Below are 19,374 nucleotides of genomic sequence, written 5' to 3'. Positions count from 1 at the left end.
CAGCATATGTGGGACACAATCACAATATATACGTACATGTACATAACACGCATCACCCATCACGCAACCACAAAGCACACATTTATATTTTATTCAGCACACAATAACAATGTAGCACAATACAACAACACAATGAGGATTTCTGAACTACATAGGCAGGTTAATAATATCATGACCTCATTAGAAGATTCAACCATACACATCAGAGATTCACCACTGTTCCGCCCCTTTAGGAACTTTAACACTCAATACTACAATACAACATATACGTAAACAACACTTTTGAACAGCATTATTAGGGAAATTTCAATGGGACAATTAAGAAATATTGTCAGATCGCAAATCACTTTATATACAATACTACAGATGGCATCCGGAAGTTATTCAGTATTAGTGCGATTTGAATGGGACGCATACAATATTGACAGCTCGGCAATCACTTATATATACAATACTACAGATGACATCCGGAAGCTCAGAATTATTATGCTGATTTTAAAGGGACGCATACAATATTGACAGCTCGGCAATCACTTATATATACAATACTACAAATGACAGCCGGAAGTTATTCAGTATTAGTGCCATTTTAATGGGACGCATACAATATTGACATCTCGGAAATCACTTATATATACAATACTACAGATGACGCTTCAGTATTAGTGCCATTTGAATGGGACGCATACAATATTGACAAGTCGGCAATCACTTATATATACAATACTACAGATGGCAGACGGAAAGTTCGGAATTATTATTGCGATTTGAATGGGACGCATACAATATTGACAGATCGGCAATCACTTATATATACAATACTACAGATGACAGCCGGAAGTTATTCAGTATTAGTGCGATTTGAAAGGGACGCATACAATATTGACAGATCGGCAATCACTTATATATATAATACTACAGATGGCAGACGGGAAGTTCGGAATTATTATTGCGATTTGAATGGGACGCATACAATATTGACAGCTCGGCAATCACTTATATATACAATACTACAGATGACAGCCGGAAGTTATTCAGCATTAGTGCGATTTGAAAGGGACGCATACAATATTGACAGCTCGGCAATCACTTATATATACAATACTACAGATGACAGCCGGGAAGTTCGGAATTATTATTGCGATTTGAAAGGGACGCATACAATATTGACATCTCGGCAATCACTTATATATACAATACTACAGATGGCAGACGGGAAGTTCGGAATTATTACTGCGATTTTAAAGGGACGCATACAATATTGACTGCTCGGCAATCACTTATATACACAATACTACAGATGACAGCCGGAAGTTATTCAGTATTAGTGCGATTTGAAAGGGACGCATACAATATTGACAGCTCGGCAATCACTTATATATACAATACTACAGATGGCAGACGGGAAGTTTGGAATAATTCTTGCGATTTTAAAGGGACGCATACAATATTGACATCTCGGCAATCACTTATATACAAAATACTACAGATGACAGCCGGAAGTTATTCAGTATTATTGAGATTTGAATGGGACGCATACAATATTGACAGCTCGGCAATCACTTATATATACAATACTACAGATGGCAGACGGGAAGTTCGTAATTATTATTGCGATTTTAAAGGGACGCATACAATATTGACATCTCGGCAATCACTTATATATACAATACTACAGATGGCAGATGGGAAGTTCTGAATTATTATTGCAATTTTAAAGGGACGCATACAATATTGACAGCTCGGCAATCACTTATATATACAATACTACAGATGGCAGACGGGAAGTTCTGAATTATTCTTGCGATTTTAAAGGGACGCATACAATATTGACTGCTCGGCAATCACTTATATATACAATACTACAGATGGCAGATGTTACTTTATCGTTTACAAACAATATTGCAGCAACATTGATCGATCACATTCGATGCACATTATACACAACTATGCACTTTCATTCATGTTAGCCTGGACGTGTGCTTGTCACTATAAGATTGCGTTTAATAAATATTGATTACGCATATGAACAAACATTACAAACATGCACTGTATGTGTGATATTTGACACTTTCACATTGAGATTCATTGGGGGAAAACAACATTTCAGCAAAAAACAAAATAACGCCCACTGTGAAAGCATTCGCGCCGCTCACATACAAACAAGTGAATACAATTAGCAATCATTACAAACTCACTACCATTGGACTAATTGTACTATAAATCCCCCAAACAACATGGCCAATGCATCACTTGTGATCCACATCAGATCAAGTGCTTACCTTGTTACGCTGTTTTGAAAGATTACAAAAACTTGGGTGAGTTGTTAGGGTGAGAGGCGCTGTGTGAACAGCTGAGAGAACCAACAATAGCTAAAAATGTTAAAGGGACGCATACAATATTGACAGCTCGGCAATCACTTATATATACAATACTACAAATGACAGCCGGAAGTTATTCAGTATTAGTGCCATTTTAATGGGACGCATACAATATTGACATCTCGGAAATCACTTATATATACAATACTACAGATGACGCTTCAGTATTAGTGCCATTTGAATGGGACGCATACAATATTGACAAGTCGGCAATCACTTATATATACAATACTACAGATGACAGCCGGAAGTTATTCAGTATTAGTGCGATTAGAAAGGGACGCATACAATATTGACAGATCGGCAATCACTTATATATATAATACTACAGATGGCAGACGGGAAGTTCGGAATTATTATTGCGATTTGAATGGGACGCATACAATATTGACAGATCGGCAATCACTTATATATACAATACTACAGATGACAGCCGGAAGTTATTCAGTATTATTGCGATTTGAATGGGACGCATACAATATTGACAGCTCGGCAATCACTTATATATACAATACTACAGATGACAGCCGGAAGTTATTCAGCATTAGTGCGATTTGAAAGGGACGCATACAATATTGACAGCTCGGCAATCACTTATATATACAATACTACAGATGACAGCCGGGAAGTTCGGAATTATTATTGCGATTTGAAAGGGACGCATACAATATTGACATCTCGGCAATCACTTATATATACAATACTACAGATGGCAGACGGGAAGTTCGGAATTATTACTGCGATTTTAAAGGGACGCATACAATATTGACTGCTCGGCAATCACTTATATACACAATACTACAGATGACAGCCGGAAGTTATTCAGTATTAGTGCGATTTGAAAGGGACGCATACAATATTGACAGCTCGGCAATCACTTATATATACAATACTACAGATGGCAGACGGAAAGTTTGGAATAATTCTTGCGATTTTAAAGGGACGCATACAATATTGACATCTCGGCAATCACTTATATACACAATACTACAGATGACAGCCGGAAGTTATTCAGTATTATTGAGATTTGAATGGGACGCATACAATATTGACAGCTCGGCAATCACTTATATATACAATACTACAGATGGCAGACGGGAAGTTCGGAATTATTTTTGCGATTTTAAAGGGACGCATACAATATTGACATCTCGGCAATCACTTATATATACAATACTACAGATGGCAGACGGGAAGTTCTGAATTATTCTTGCGATTTTAAAGGGACGCATACAATATTGACATCTCGGCAATCACTTATATACACAATACTACAGATGACAGCCGGAAGTTATTCAGTATTATTGAGATTTGAATGGGACGCATACAATATTGACAGCTCGGCAATCACTTATATATACAATACTACAGATGGCAGACGGGAAGTTCTGAATTATTATTGCGATTTTAAAGGGACCCATACAATATTGACATCTCGGCAATCACTTATATACACAATACTACAGATGGCAGACGGGAAGTTCTGAATTATTATTGCAATTTTAAAGGGACGCCTACAATATTGACAGCTCGGCAATCACTTATATATACAATACTACAGATGGCAGACGGGAAGTTCTGAATTATTCTTGCGATTTTAAAGGGACGCATACAATATTGACTGCTCGGCAATCACTTATATATACAATACTACAGATGGCAGATGTTACTTTATCGTTTACAAACAATATTGCAGCAACATTGATCGATCACATTCGATGCACATTATACACAACTATGCACTTTCATTCATGTTAGCCTGGACGTGTGCTTGTCACTATAAGATTGCGTTTAATAAATATTGATTACGCATATGAACAAACATTACAAACATGCACTGTATGTGTGATATTTGACACTTTCACATTGAGATTCATTGGGGGAAAACAACATTTCAGCAAAAAACAAAAAAACGCCCACTGTGAAAGCATTCGCGCCGCTCACATACAAACAAGTGAATACAATTAGCAATCATTACAAACTCACTACCATTGGACTAATTGTACTATAAATCCCCCAAACAACATGGCCAATGCATCACTTGTGATCCACATCAGATCAAGTGCTTACCTTGTTACGCTGTTTTGAAAGATTACAAAAACTTGGGTGAGTTGTTAGGGTGAGAGGCGCTGTGTGAACAGCTGAGAGAACCAACAATAGCTAAAAATGTTTAAATAAAAATATCTCAATATGTATAATACAGTGTATCGTAAAATTAGATATATATCAATATGTATAATAAACAAACATAGATAGGGATGATATAAGCTAGTTTAATAAAAAGCAATAATAAATAACAATAGTAAGTTGTGGCCACAACTAAATAAAATGATGAAGAAAAATTAGCAGCATAGATTTACAATTCACAATTCAAACGCTATTAATTAGCTATGACGGTTCAGCGATGTAATATCACTTAGATAAGGTGCAATACTAAGCCTCCTGTAAGTAAATAAAACTGAAATAGTTGGCTTGTAATTTCTCAGATAATGTCCGTATGTGATTTAAAACTGGTGAGTTAGGGTATCCTTTGTGAATGAAATAGTCCCGTTGAAAGTGTGTAGGCAAATTCCTATTGCGTATACTGAGTTGAGCTTTGTGAGTTGAAGTGAGTGAGACAGGGCAATCAGCTGTTTTGCCGTACTGTGTTAAAGTGCAAGTGATAGATAGTTCTTTGTTAAGTGAACTAGTATATACGTGAATTTCTTTGAATTAGCTTCTTTGCAAAAAAGTGACAAATTTTCTTATTTAAGAATATTTTATCAATGTGATAGTTATAAAATGTTCAATGTGAATCTTCAGCTGTATGACAGGCTTATTAGCTGCGCTCCCCGGCCAGCGTATGTGTGTAAATGCGTGGCGGAAGTACTCACAGCTGCTTCACTGTAACAGCACTGAATCCTTTCTAGTTGCCGTTCGGCTGTTCCATTGAAAGAATGGACAATGGTCTCCTTGATCTTCCTGGATCCTCCTGGATCTTTCCTGGGTACTATCGATAGATGATGGGTGACAATGGAAAGTGTAAACAGACTCCACAGCTTCCTATCTACGCGTTTCAGCACTATGAGTGCTTTTATCAAGAATGTTTTCGTGGAGTCAGAATGTTCCTTTTAAATGGTTCTCATAACCCGTATGTCTTACCTTAAATGCTCAGATAGAGAATGCAATGTAACCATGTATTTAGCATTTTACACAAGGTTTGGTTTAGGAGAAATATGCATATGTAGCATGTCTTAGCTGAAATGGGAAGATATTAGCTCATGCAATTTAACCATGTCATTGTCTCTTTCCGCTAATGTCTACTTTTAGTTCAATGCAGATATGTAGCATGTCTTACCTTAAATGCTCAGATAGAGAATGCAATGTAACCATGTATTTAGCATTTTACACAAGGTTTGGTTTAGGAGAAATACGCATATGTAGCATGTCTTAGCTGAAATGGGAAGATATTAGCTCATGCAATTTAACCATGTCATTGTCTCTTTCCGCTAATGTCTACTTTTAGCTCAATGCAGATATGTAGCATGTCTTACCTTAAATGCTCAGATAGAAAATGCAATGTAACCATGTATTTAGCATTTTACACAAGGTTTGGTTTAGGAGAAATATGCATATGTAGCATGTCTTAGCTGAAATGGGAAGATATTAGCTCATGCAATTTAACCATGTCATTGTCTCTTTCCGCTAATGTCTACTTTTAGTTCAATGCAGATATGTAGCATGTCTTACCTTAAATGCTCAGATAGAGAATGCAATGTAACCATGTATTTAGCATTTTACACAAGGTTTGTTTTCGGAGAAATACGCATATGTAGCATGTCTTAGCTGAAATGGGAAGATATTAGCTCATGCAATTTAACCATGTCATTGTCTCTTTCCGCTAATGTCTACTTTTAGTTCAATGCAGATATGTAGCATGTCTTACCTTAAATGCTCAGATAGAGAATGCAATGTAACCATGTATTTAGCATTTTACACAAGGTTTGGTTTAGGAGAAATATGCATATGTAGCATGTGTTAGATGAAATGGGAAGATACAGAATAATATAGAACTTGATTTTTGGATTTGTAAGAAAAAATTTTTTAATGGATTATCGTGTACAATTTTTTTTTTTTTTATCTATCATAATACTATTTTAAGGATTCTGTTTGAATTATGTTCTGTTCATAATTTATAGGTGATTCTGGGTACATGAGCCGGCCTTGGCTCATTACCCCCTTGCGTAGCCCGACTGATGTGTCTGAGGAGCGCTACAATAGGGCTCATAAGAGAACCAGGGCGGTGGTTGAACCGATGTTCGGGCTCCTGAAGATGAGGTTCAGGTGCCTGGACAGTTCTGGAGGAGCACTCCAGTACAACCCAAAGAAGGTGGCTAAGATCGTTGTAGCCTGTAGCGTCCTGCATAATATTGCACAGCGGGCTGGGATGCTGCAGACCGTCCTGGTGGACAGAGACCTCCTCAGAGATGAGGAGGATGATCCTGTTCTAGAGGGGGAATTCCAGGACGAGGGCCTCGATGTCAGAGCAGACGTCATCAACCGCCACTTTAGACGGTAAAGAATAGAAATTAGACTGTAGTATTTTCCATAGATGTGAACTCTAGGGAAATGACAAGTAGAGAATTGTGCAAACATGTTAGGATTGTTCATCAAATGATAAAAATGTGTTTCATTTATTAATATAGGTGATGCTCTGGCCATTGGGTCCTGTAGCGAGTCTTTGCCACCTGGTTTTTAAAGAGGACATCAGATGGTAAGTATAAATGTATGGACTGTTGCTGGCATGAATTGTACACAAATACATCATGGCATACATTTTCAAAAATAGTATTTAGTTTACACATTAATTAAAATGTCAATACTCAGAAAGGGATCCTCTAGAATGACTATGGTTCAATGTCACACATTAGAGGTTTGTTCTGCTCAATATGACTCATCTTCACACTTTATAGAAAATAACACAAGTTGCTACACACGCTTAGTAAGCTATTGACAGAAATTTATTATGAAATGGGGGGTGGGAGAGGGGTACAGAACTGATTCACACACTTGTAGTAATTTTAATTAAAATTTTTCTTCCATTAGGGAGCTGACTTAATCTAAAGACTGAAAGGGAAGAATTAGAAGCCTGACAGTGAAGATTGCCCAGACTGACAATGGGAAAAAGCCAAGATTGAAATTGAAGTATACCAATGGGATCATGTCTGGCATTATCTTTCCAATCTGCTGACCTTGAAAACCATACAAAGACATTTTCACATGGTAAGTGCCAACTATTTGCTAGAATAAGGCTGTGGAGACATCCTATTGGAGACACTTAGATGATTTTCTAATTTTTAGATGGTATTTCCCAGTCCTCTATTTAATGAACTGATGAATAAGACACCTATTGAAGATAAACTGTTTACCCCTGAATTGACTTTTAAAGACCATGCATTATCCAGGTTGGTGCATGCTAGTTAAGAATCACAGGAAGAATGTCGATTATTGTTAGCTTACATACATTAGTCATACTTATTTCATCATTAGATATTTAGGGATCACAATCAGAAAAAGGAATACATATTATAGTTGATATAGAGGTATTTGAATGGACATGAAATATTACATTTATGTTCAGCATACATATATTGTTGAAATGTGATATACATTATGTATAATTAGAAATTTGGATATTTAAATTGAATTTGGATTCAACAATATAATGTTGTATGTTTATTTTTTTAATCAATTTAATAAATATCTTTCAAAAATGTTGAACAAAGTTAGAGCATAGACACAAGATGATTGTAAATGTATTTTATGAATATTTGACAACGTGTGTATTAACTTTGTTCCATTTGTTTATTTGTCATTTCAGATTGGCATCTGATGACTTCCAGGAATATTTTTTTTTTTTCAATAAATTTCCTTTTTTATTTTAAAATGTTAATAATAAACATTTTATTATTAAATACATTCTTTTGAACAGATTATAATAAATATCAATATAATCTGTCAATAAAAAAAAATTTGACTCCCATGACTGGTAGTTGGCTATTTGCCAAGCACATGCATAAGATCAAATAATGCATTAATTTTAGAAAATCAAATGATTCCGAGAATATTACATTAAACTATCTTTTTTAACATTAATTGGGGAGTGAGATCCTTCGATGCTTTTCTTTTGAAAATCTTATATATTAAAATAATTTTGGATATGTAGTCAAAATTTCTCATAAATTATTTATTTTCACTTTTAAGAAGGGGAAGTGGTTCAATTACATTAAAGTGACAGTGTTGTTGAATGTAAAATTAATTTCTCCAACATAGGTGTGTCCGGTCCACGGCGTCATCCTTACTTGTGGGATATTCTCTTCCCCAACAGGAAATGGCAAAGAGCCCAGCAAAGCTGGTCACATGATCCCTCCTAGGCTCCGCCTACCCCAGTCATTCTCTTTGCCGTTGTACAGGCAACATCTCCACGGAGATGGCTTAGAGTTTTTTAGTGTTTAACTGTAGTTTTTATTATTCAATCAAGAGTTTGTTATTTTAAAATAGTGCTGGTATGTACTATTTACTCAGAAACAGAAAAGAGATGAAGATTTCTGTTTGTATGAGGAAAATGATTTTAGCAACCGTTACTAAAATCCATGGCTGTTCCACACAGGACTGTTGAGAGGAATTAACTTCAGTTGGGGGAACAGTGAGCAGTCTCTTGCTGCTTGAGGTATGACACATTCTAACAAGACGATGTAATGCTGGAAGCTGTCATTTTCCCTATGGGATCCGGTAAGCCATGTTTATTAAGATAGTAAATAAGGGCTTCACAAGGGCTTATTAAGACTGTAGACTTTTTCTGGGCTAAATCAATTCATTATTAACACATATTTAGCCTTGAGGAATCATTTAATCTGGGTATTTTGACAAGATTATATCGGCAGGCACTATTTTAGACACCTTATTCTTTAGGGGCTTTCCCAAATCATAGGCAGAGCCTCATTTTCGCGCTGGTGTTGCGCACTTGTTTTTGAGAGGCATGACATGCAGTCGCATGTGTGAGGAGCTCTGATACATAGAAAAGACTTTCTGAAGGCGTCATTTGGTATCGTATTCCCCTTTGGGCTTGGTTGGGTCTCAGCAAAGCAGATACCAGGGACTGTAAAGGGGTTAAAGTTAAAAACGGCTCCGGTTCCGTTATTTTAAGGGTTAAAGCTTCCAAATTTGGTGTGCAATACTTTTAAGGCTTTAAGACACTGTGGTGAAATTTTGGTGAATTTTGAACAATTCCTTCATATTTTTTCGCAATTGCAGTAATAAAGTGTGTTCAGTTTAAAATTTAAAGTGACAGTAACGGTTTTATTTTAAAACGTTTTTTGTACTTTGTTATCAAGTTTATGCCTGTTTAACATGTCTGAACTACCAGATAGACTGTGTTCTGAATGTGGGGAAGCCAGAGTTCCTTCTCATTTAAATAAATGTGATTTATGTGACAATGACAATGATGCCCAAGATGATTCCTCAAGTGAGGGGAGTAAGCATGGTACTGCATCATTCCCTCCTTCGTCTACACGAGTCTTGCCCACTCAGGAGGCCCCTAGTACATCTAGCGCGCCAATACTCCTTACTATGCAACAATTAACGGCTGTAATGGATAATTCTGTCAAAAACATTTTAGCCAAAATGCACACTTATCAGCGTAAGCGCGACTGCTCTGTTTTAGATACTGAAGAGCATGACGACGCTGATAACAATGGTTCTGAAGGGCCCCTAAACCAGTCTGATGGGGCCAGGGAGGTTTTGTCTGAGGGAGAAATTACAGATTCAGGGAACATTTCTCAACAAGCTGAACCTGATGTGATTACGTTTAAATTTAAGTTGGAACATCTCCGTGCTCTGCTTAAGGAGGTATTATCCACTCTGGATGATTGTGACAATTTGGTCATCCCAGAGAAGCTATGTAAAATGGACAAGTTCCTAGAGGTCCCGGGGCTCCCAGAAGCTTTTCCTATACCCAAGCGGGTGGCGGACATTGTAAATAAAGAATGGGAAAGGCCCGGTATTCCTTTCGTCCCTCCCCCCATATTTAAAAAATTGTTTCCTATGGTCGACCCCAGAAAGGACTTATGGCAGACAGTCCCCAAGGTCGAGGGAGCGGTTTCCACTTTAAACAAACGCACCACTATACCCATAGAAGATAGTTGTGCTTTCAAAGATCCTATGGATAAAAAATTAGAAGGTTTACTTAAAAAGATGTTTGTTCAACAGGGTTACCTTCTACAACCAATTTCATGCATTGTCCCTGTCGCTACAGCCGCATGTTTCTGGTTCGATGAGCTGGTAAAGGCGGTCGATAGTGATTCTCCTCCTTATGAGGAGATTATGGACAGAATCAATGCTCTCAAATTGGCTAATTCTTTCACCCTAGACGCCACTTTGCAATTGGCTAGGTTAGCGGCTAAGAATTCTGGGTTTGCTATTGTGGCGCGCAGAGCGCTTTGGTTGAAATCTTGGTCAGCTGATGCGTCTTCCAAGAACAAGCTACTTAACATTCCTTTCAAGGGGAAAACGCTGTTTGGCCCTGACTTGAAAGAGATTATCTCTGATATCACTGGGGGTAAGGGCCATGCCCTTCCTCAGGATCGGCCTTTCAAGGCCAAAAATAAACCTAATTTTCGTCCCTTTCGTAGAAACGGACCAGCCCAAAGTGCTACGTCCTCTAAGCAAGAGGGTAATACTTCTCAAGCCAAGCAAGCTTGGAGACCAATGCAAGGCTGGAACAAGGGAAAGCAAGCAAGAAACCTGCCACTGCTACCAAGACAGCATGAAATGTTGGCCCCCGATCCAGGACCGGATCTGGTGGGGGGCAGACTCTCTCTCTTCGCTCAGGCTTGGGCAAGAGATGTTCTGGATCCTTGGACACTAGAAATAGTCTCCCAAGGTTATCTTCTGGAATTCAAGGGGCTTCCCCCAAGGGGGAGGTTCCACAGGTCTCAGTTGTCTTCAGACCACATAAAAAGACAGGCATTCTTACATTGTGTAGAAGACCTGTTAACAATGGGAGTGATTCATCCTGTTCCATTAGGAGAACAAGGGATGGGGTTCTACTCCAATCTGTTCATGGTTCCCAAAAAAGAGGGAACGTTCAGACCAATCTTAGATCTCAAGATCTTAAACAAGTTTCTCAAGGTTCCATCGTTCAAGATGGAAACCATTCGAACAATTCTTCCTTCCATCCAGGAAGGTCAATTCATGACCACGGTGGATTTAAAGGATGCGTATCTACATATTCCTATCCACAAGGAACATCATCGGTTCCTAAGGTTCGCATTCCTGGACAAGCATTACCAGTTCGTGGCGCTTCCCTTCGGATTAGCCACTGCTCCAAGGATTTTCACAAAGGTACTACGGTCCCTTCTAGCTGTGCTAAGACCAAGGGGCATTGCTGTAGTACCTTACTTGGACGACATTCTGATTCAAGCGTCGTCCCTTCCTCAAGCAAAGGCTCACACGGACATCGTCCTGGCCTTTCTCAGATCTCACGGATGGAAAGTGAACGTGGAAAAGAGTTCTCTATCTCCGTCAACAAGGGTTCCCTTCTTGGGAACAATAATAGACTCCTTAGAAATGAGGATTTTTCTGACAGAGGCCAGAAAAACAAGACTTCTAGACTCTTGTCGGATACTTCATTCCGTTCCTCTTCCTTCCATAGCGCAGTGCATGGAAGTGATAGGTTTGATGGTAGCGGCAATGGACATAGTTCCTTTTGCGCGCATTCATCTAAGACCATTACAACTGTGCATGCTCAGTCAGTGGAATGGGGACTATACAGACTTGTCTCCGAGGATACAAGTAAATCAGAGGACCAGAGACTCACTCCGTTGGTGGCTGTCCCTGGACAACCTGTCACAAGGGATAACCTTCCGCAGACCAGAGTGGGTCATTGTCACGACCGACGCCAGTCTGATGGGCTGGGGCGCGGTCTGGGGATCCCTGAAAGCTCAGGGTCTTTGGTCTCGGGAAGAATCTCTTCTACCGATAAATATTCTGGAACTGAGAGCGATATTCAATGCTCTCAAGGCTTGGCCTCAGCTAGCGAGGTCCAAGTTCATACGGTTTCAATCAGACAACATGACAACTGTTGCGTACATCAACCATCAGGGGGGAACAAGGAGTTCCCTGGCGATGGAAGAAGTGACCAAAATCATTCAATGGGCGGAGTCTCACTCCTGCCACCTGTCTGCAATCCACATCCCAGGAGTGGAAAATTGGGAAGCGGATTTTCTGAGTCGTCAGACATTGCATCCGGGGGAGTGGGAACTCCATCCGGAAATCTTTGCCCAAATCACTCAACTGTGGGGCATTCCAGACATGGATCTGATGGCCTCTCGTCAGAACTTCAAAGTTCCTTGCTACGGGTCCAGATCCAGGGATCCCAAGGAGGCTCTAGTGGATGCACTAGTAGCACCTTGGACCTTCAAACTAGCTTATGTATTCCCGCCGTTTCCTCTCATCCCCAGGCTGGTAGCCAGGATCAATCAGGAGAGGGCGTCGGTGATCTTGATAGCTCCTGCGTGGCCACGCAGGACTTGGTATGCAGATCTGGTGAATATGTCATCGGCTCCACCATGGAAGCTACCTTTGAGACGAGACCTTCTTGTTCAAGGTCCGTTCGAACATCCGAATCTGGTCTCACTCCAGCTGACTGCTTGGAGATTGAACGCTTGATCTTATCGAAGCGAGGGTTCTCAGATTCTGTTATCGATACTCTTGTTCAGGCCAGAAAGCCTGTAACTAGAAAGATTTACCACAAAATTTGGAAAAAATATATCTGTTGGTGTGAATCTAAAGGATTCCCTTGGGACAAGGTTAAGATTCCTAAGATTCTATCCTTCCTTCAAGAAGGATTGGAAAAAGGATTATCTGCAAGTTCCCTGAAGGGACAGATTTCTGCCTTGTCTGTGTTACTTCACAAAAAGCTGGCAGCTGTGCCAGATGTTCAAGCCTTTGTTCAGGCTCTGGTTAGAATCAAGCCTGTTTACAAACCTTTGACTCCTCCTTGGAGTCTCAACTTCGTTCTTTCAGTTCTTCAGGGGGTTCCGTTTGAACCCTTACATTCCGTTGATATTAAGTTATTATCTTGGAAAGTTTTGTTTTTGGTTGCAATTTCTTCTGCTAGAAGAGTTTCAGAATTATCTGCTCTGCAGTGTTCTCCTCCTTATCTGGTGTTCCATGCAGATAAGGTGGTTTTACGTACTAAACCTGGTTTTCTTCCAAAAGTTGTTTCTAACAAAAACATTAACCAGGAGATTATCGTACCTTCTCTGTGTCCAAAACCAGTTTCAAAGAAGGAACGTTTGTTGCACAATTTGGATGTTGTTCGCGCTCTAAAATTCTATTTAGACGCTACAAAGGATTTTAGACAAACATCTTCCTTGTTTGTTGTTTATTCCGGTAAAAGGAGAGGTCAAAAAGCAACTTCTACCTCTCTCTCTTTTTGGATTAAAAGCATCATCAGATTGGCTTACGAGACTGCCGGACGGCAGCCTCCCGAAAGAATCACAGCTCATTCCACTAGGGCTGTGGCTTCCACATGGGCCTTCAAGAACGAGGCTTCTGTTGATCAGATATGTAGGGCAGCGACTTGGTCTTCACTGCACACTTTTACCAAATTTTACAAGTTTGATACTTTTGCTTCTTCTGAGGCTATTTTTGGGAGAAAGGTTTTGCAAGCCGTGGTGCCTTCCATCTAGGTGACCTGATTTGCTCCCTCCCATCATCCGTGTCCTAAAGCTTTGGTATTGGTTCCCACAAGTAAGGATGACGCCGTGGACCGGACACACCTATGTTGGAGAAAACAGAATTTATGTTTACCTGATAAATTACTTTCTCCAACGGTGTGTCCGGTCCACGGCCCGCCCTGGTTTTTTAATCAGGTCTGATAATTTATTTTCTTTAACTACAGTCACCACGGTATCATATGGTTTCTCCTATGCAAATATTCCTCCTTAACGTCGGTCGAATGACTGGGGTAGGCGGAGCCTAGGAGGGATCATGTGACCAGCTTTGCTGGGCTCTTTGCCATTTCCTGTTGGGGAAGAGAATATCCCACAAGTAAGGATGACGCCGTGGACCGGACACACCGTTGGAGAAAGTAATTTATCAGGTAAACATAAATTCTGTTTTTATAAGATCTTGTATCTTCCTTAGGTATCTCTAAACAATTTTTTAGAAATTATTTAAATTTTTACTTGTATAAATGGTAGGTCATTTAACTTTATCTTTTTAACAAGCTAGTTATTGGATGCCAGGTTAATCTATGTAATTTTCTAGTGGAGTCATTTAACTATAGTTAGTAATATTATGTATTTAAAAAAATATTACCTCTTGGGTTAGACATCAAATATCTATATATAATTTTAATTCCCCTTTAGTTTATTTTGACAATGTTAAATCAACATTCCAAATGTTTTGGTCCTTAAAGGGACATTCACAAAGTATATTGTGTATAGATTTTAAAAAAAATCATAAAAGAATTTAAACATATTTAGAAAGTAATATAGAATTACATTCAGTCTTTAAATATACTTCTAAAAAAATACATCAATGCACATATCTTAGTCAATTACATGGCAAAAGAGAGGCCCCCGCGGAAAATGTTCCTACTCCCTTATGAGGTGACTTTATGCAAGCTCCTCAATCTCCGGGTCTCCAAAGATTTCAATCCTCGCCATCCTCGGCCTCCTCTTCTTCCCTCCCAGCTGCGGGATCTGAAAGTCCTGACGCGGGGGCCAGGGCAGCTGCTTCTCCGACCGGTGGCCTGGGAGGAGATGGAGAATCTGAACAAGGTAACTATCCAACTTCATATAATATCTTAATATTTGTTATTTTTATCCAAAAATGTGTATATAGTCAGATACTAAACCTATACAGATCTCACAACATACACTACATATGATGTTTAGATATCTGATTTTAGATTAGTGACACATGAAATAGGAATGATGTTTCTTGCGCTCTACAGAATATGCGTCACAGAGCGGAAATGGAATTTCGCATCCACGTTAACATGGCTTTGCTGTAAGTGGCATTGCTTTATACATGTTGGTCAAATGACGGATGCGTAATTCCGCTTGGAATCATTGCGCAATGATCGCGAAAATGGAATTTCGCATCCACGTTAACATGGCTTTGCTGTAAGTGGCATTGCTTTATACATGTTGGTCAAATGACGGATGCGTAATTCCGCTTGGAATCATTGGCGCAATGATCGCGAAAATGGAATTTCGCATCCACGTTAACATGGCTTTGCTGTAAGTGGCATTGCTTTATACATGTTGGTCAAATGACGGATGCGTAATTCCGCTTGGAATCATTGCGCAATGATCGCGGAAAATGGAATTTCGCATCCACGTTAACATGGCTTTGCTGTAAGTGGCATTGCTTTATACATGTTGGTCAAATGACGGATGCGTAATTCCGCTTGGAATCATTGTGCAATGATCGCGAAAATGGAATTTCGCATCCACGTTAACATGGCTTTGCTGTAAGTGGCATTGCTTTATACATGTTGGTCAAAATTAAATGTGAATTATTATATTAGTGAAGAATACAGTATTCTTATTTTCAATAGTATAGATAATAAAAAAATAAAAAAAATAAAAATATAACATATGGCCATCAATTGATGATTATGAAATAACACCAAAAAATTATTAAATATACAGTAAACAACACAACTGATTGAAAATAAGAGTCCAGGATATATTTATCATGAATTTAATTGAGGAAACAATTAACTCATGGGACTACCAAAGGATTAATAGTTTTAAATTGATTTGTTAATAATGTAAAGATTTTAAACATGGCATGATTTGTATTAATGATATGCAATCCTCATTTAATATATTACAGATATGGATGTTGCTGCTGGTCCTTAAGGGAGGGCTTGTCACAGTATGGTATGTCTCATTTTAATTGACATTTGTCTTAGAAACATGGACAGAACATTACATACTAAATCCACATTGTTCAATATTTATATGTAATGTCCCTTTAATAGATGAAAATTAAATAATTATTCGGATATCCTTAAATAACATATTAGATTTGAATTGCATGCTCAATCCCATTCATTACATCAACATATGGAGTAGAGAATTCATTAACACCAACATTGTCAAATCAATTTAATTTTATATTAAAGGGATACTGAGCTACAATTATTAATGTTGTCATTCAGATAGAGTATGCAATATTAATAAACATTTAAATATAATACTATAATGATATGTGAAATATTCTATTGCTAAATGTATTTTAAAATCAAGAATGTACGTTTATCTGCATCTCAATTTTGGTTGACCAACCTGGGTTTTTATTGATGATTGGTGGATACCTTCAACAAACAATATTTATTGAATCCAATATTGCTTATCTGCCTTTAATATTAAAATTTAGCAACATTCAAATTATAATAGGAGTCAATGTTAAATAATTTTGAACAGTTTGAACAGAGAAATCAATGATTTAAATTAATCATGTCAGTGTCCCTTTAAGAAAACAAAGATTCATTCATCTTTACATTCTTTGGATTAAACAATATTGATATATAATTCACATATTCACTGTTGGAGTTACTTTATAGATATCAGCATACTCTTAACAGCACCATGATTACATATTTGTAATAATCAATTTGGTTTTGTATTGTGATAAATATGTGTTGTGTCCTAAACAAGATTACTGTACATTGCACAAATGGCTCGATGTGCCACATGGTGCATCTCATGTTTACTTCACCATATAAAAGTCCATTACACGTTGCCATCTTTGTCAGTTCTCTAATGCCTGCAGGCAGTATATCTGATATTTATTTCAAAATAAATTCTACAACCCAGCAGGCATGTCAGCTCCCAGGTTCACCAAGGAGGAGAGCGCTGCACTGGTCCACGCCGTCAAGGACTTTTATCCCCAGCTGTTTGGGAACAAGAGGAGGTTGACAGATGCGCACGTTAAGAAGGCCCTCTGGGAGTCTATCACCAATGCGGTTAGATTGGTGTGTGACGTCCAGAGGACCCAGGATCAGATCATGAGGAGATTCGGAGATATGAGGTTGCGGTTATCCAAAAAAGTCAACCTCATAAGGGACTGGGTACAATCCCGTAAAAGAGGTGGCAAAAGAGAGGCCCCCGCGGAAAATGTTCCTACTCCCTTATGAGGTGACTTTATGCAAGCTCCTCAATCTCCGGGTCTCCAAAAGATTTCAATCCTCGCCATCCTCGGCCTCCTCTTCTTCCCTCCCAGCTGCGGGATCTGAAAGTCCTGACGCGGGGGCCAGGGCAGCTGCTTCTCCGACCGGTGGCCTGGGAGGAGATGGAGAATCTGAACAAGGTAATTATCCAACTTCATATAATATCTTAATATTTGTTATTTTTATCCAAAAATGTGTATATAGTCAGATACTAAACCTATACAGATCTCACAACATACACTACATATGATGTTTAGATATCTGATTTTAGATTAGTGACACATGAAATAGGAATGATGTTTCTTGCGCTCTACAGAATATGCGTCACAGAGCGGAAATGGAATTTCGCATCCACGTTAACATGGCTTTGCTGTAAGTGGCATTGCTTTATACATGTTGGTCAAATGACGGATGCGTAATTCCGCTTGGAATCATTGCGCAATGATCGCGAAAATAGAATTTCGCATCCACGTTAACATGGCTTTGCTGTAAGTGGCATTGCTTTATACATGTTGGTCAAATGACGGATGCGTAATTCCGCTTGGAATCATTGCGCAATGATCGCGAAAATGGAATTTCGCATCCACGTTAACATGGCTTTGCTGTAAGTGGCATTGCTTTATACATGTTGGTCAAATGACGGATGCGTAATTCCGCTTGGAATCATTGCGCAATGATCGCGAAAATGGAATTTCGCATCCACGTTAACATGGCTTTGCTGTAAGTGGCATTGCTTTATACATGTTGGTCAAATGACGGATGCGTAATTCCGCTTGGAATCATTGTGCAATGATCGCGAAAATGGAATTTCGCATCCACGTTAACATGGCTTTGCTGTAAGTGGCATTGCTTTATACATGTTGGTCAAAATTAAATGTGAATTATTATATTAGTGAAGAATACAGTATTCTTATTTTCAATAGTATAGATAATAAAAAAATAAAAAATAAAAAAATATAACATATGGCCATCAATTGATGATTATGAAATAACACCAAAAAATTATTAAATATACAGTAAACAACACAACTGATTGAAAATAAGAGTCCAGGATATATTTATCATGAATTTAATTGAGGAAACAATTAACTCATGGGACTACCAAAGGATTAATAGTTTTAAATTGATTTGTTAATAATGTAAAGATTTTAAACATGGCATGATTTGTATTAATGATATGCAATCCTCATTTAATATATTACAGATATGGATGTTGCTGCTGGATCCTTAAGGGAGGGCTTGTCACAGTATGGTATGTCTCATTTTAATTGACATTTGTCTTAGAAACATGGACAGAACATTACATACTAAATCCACATTGTTCAATATTTATATGTAATGTCCCTTTAATAGATGAAAATTAAATAATTATTCGGATATCCTTAAATAACATATTAGATTTGAATTGCATGCTCAATCCCATTCATTACATCAACATATGGAGTAGAGAATTCATTAACACCAACATTGTCAAATCAATTTAATTTTATATTAAAGGGATACTGAGCTACAATTATTAATGTTGTCATTCAGATAGAGTATGCAATATTAATAAACATTTAAATATAATACTATAATGATATGTGAAATATTCTATTGCTAAATGTATTTTAAAATCAAGAATGTACGTTTATCTGCATCTCAATTTTGGTTGACCAACCTGGGTTTTTATTGATGATTGGTGGATACCTTCAACAAACAATATTTATTGAATCCAATATTGCTTATCTGCCTTTAATATTAAAATTTAGCAACATTCAA

This window comes from Bombina bombina, chromosome 2, assembly GCF_027579735.1.
Source record: "Bombina bombina isolate aBomBom1 chromosome 2, aBomBom1.pri, whole genome shotgun sequence".
Classification (NCBI taxonomy): domain Eukaryota; kingdom Metazoa; phylum Chordata; class Amphibia; order Anura; family Bombinatoridae; genus Bombina; species Bombina bombina.
The sequence above is the reverse complement of the archived record's forward strand: the minus strand, read 5'-3'. Positions refer to the sequence as shown.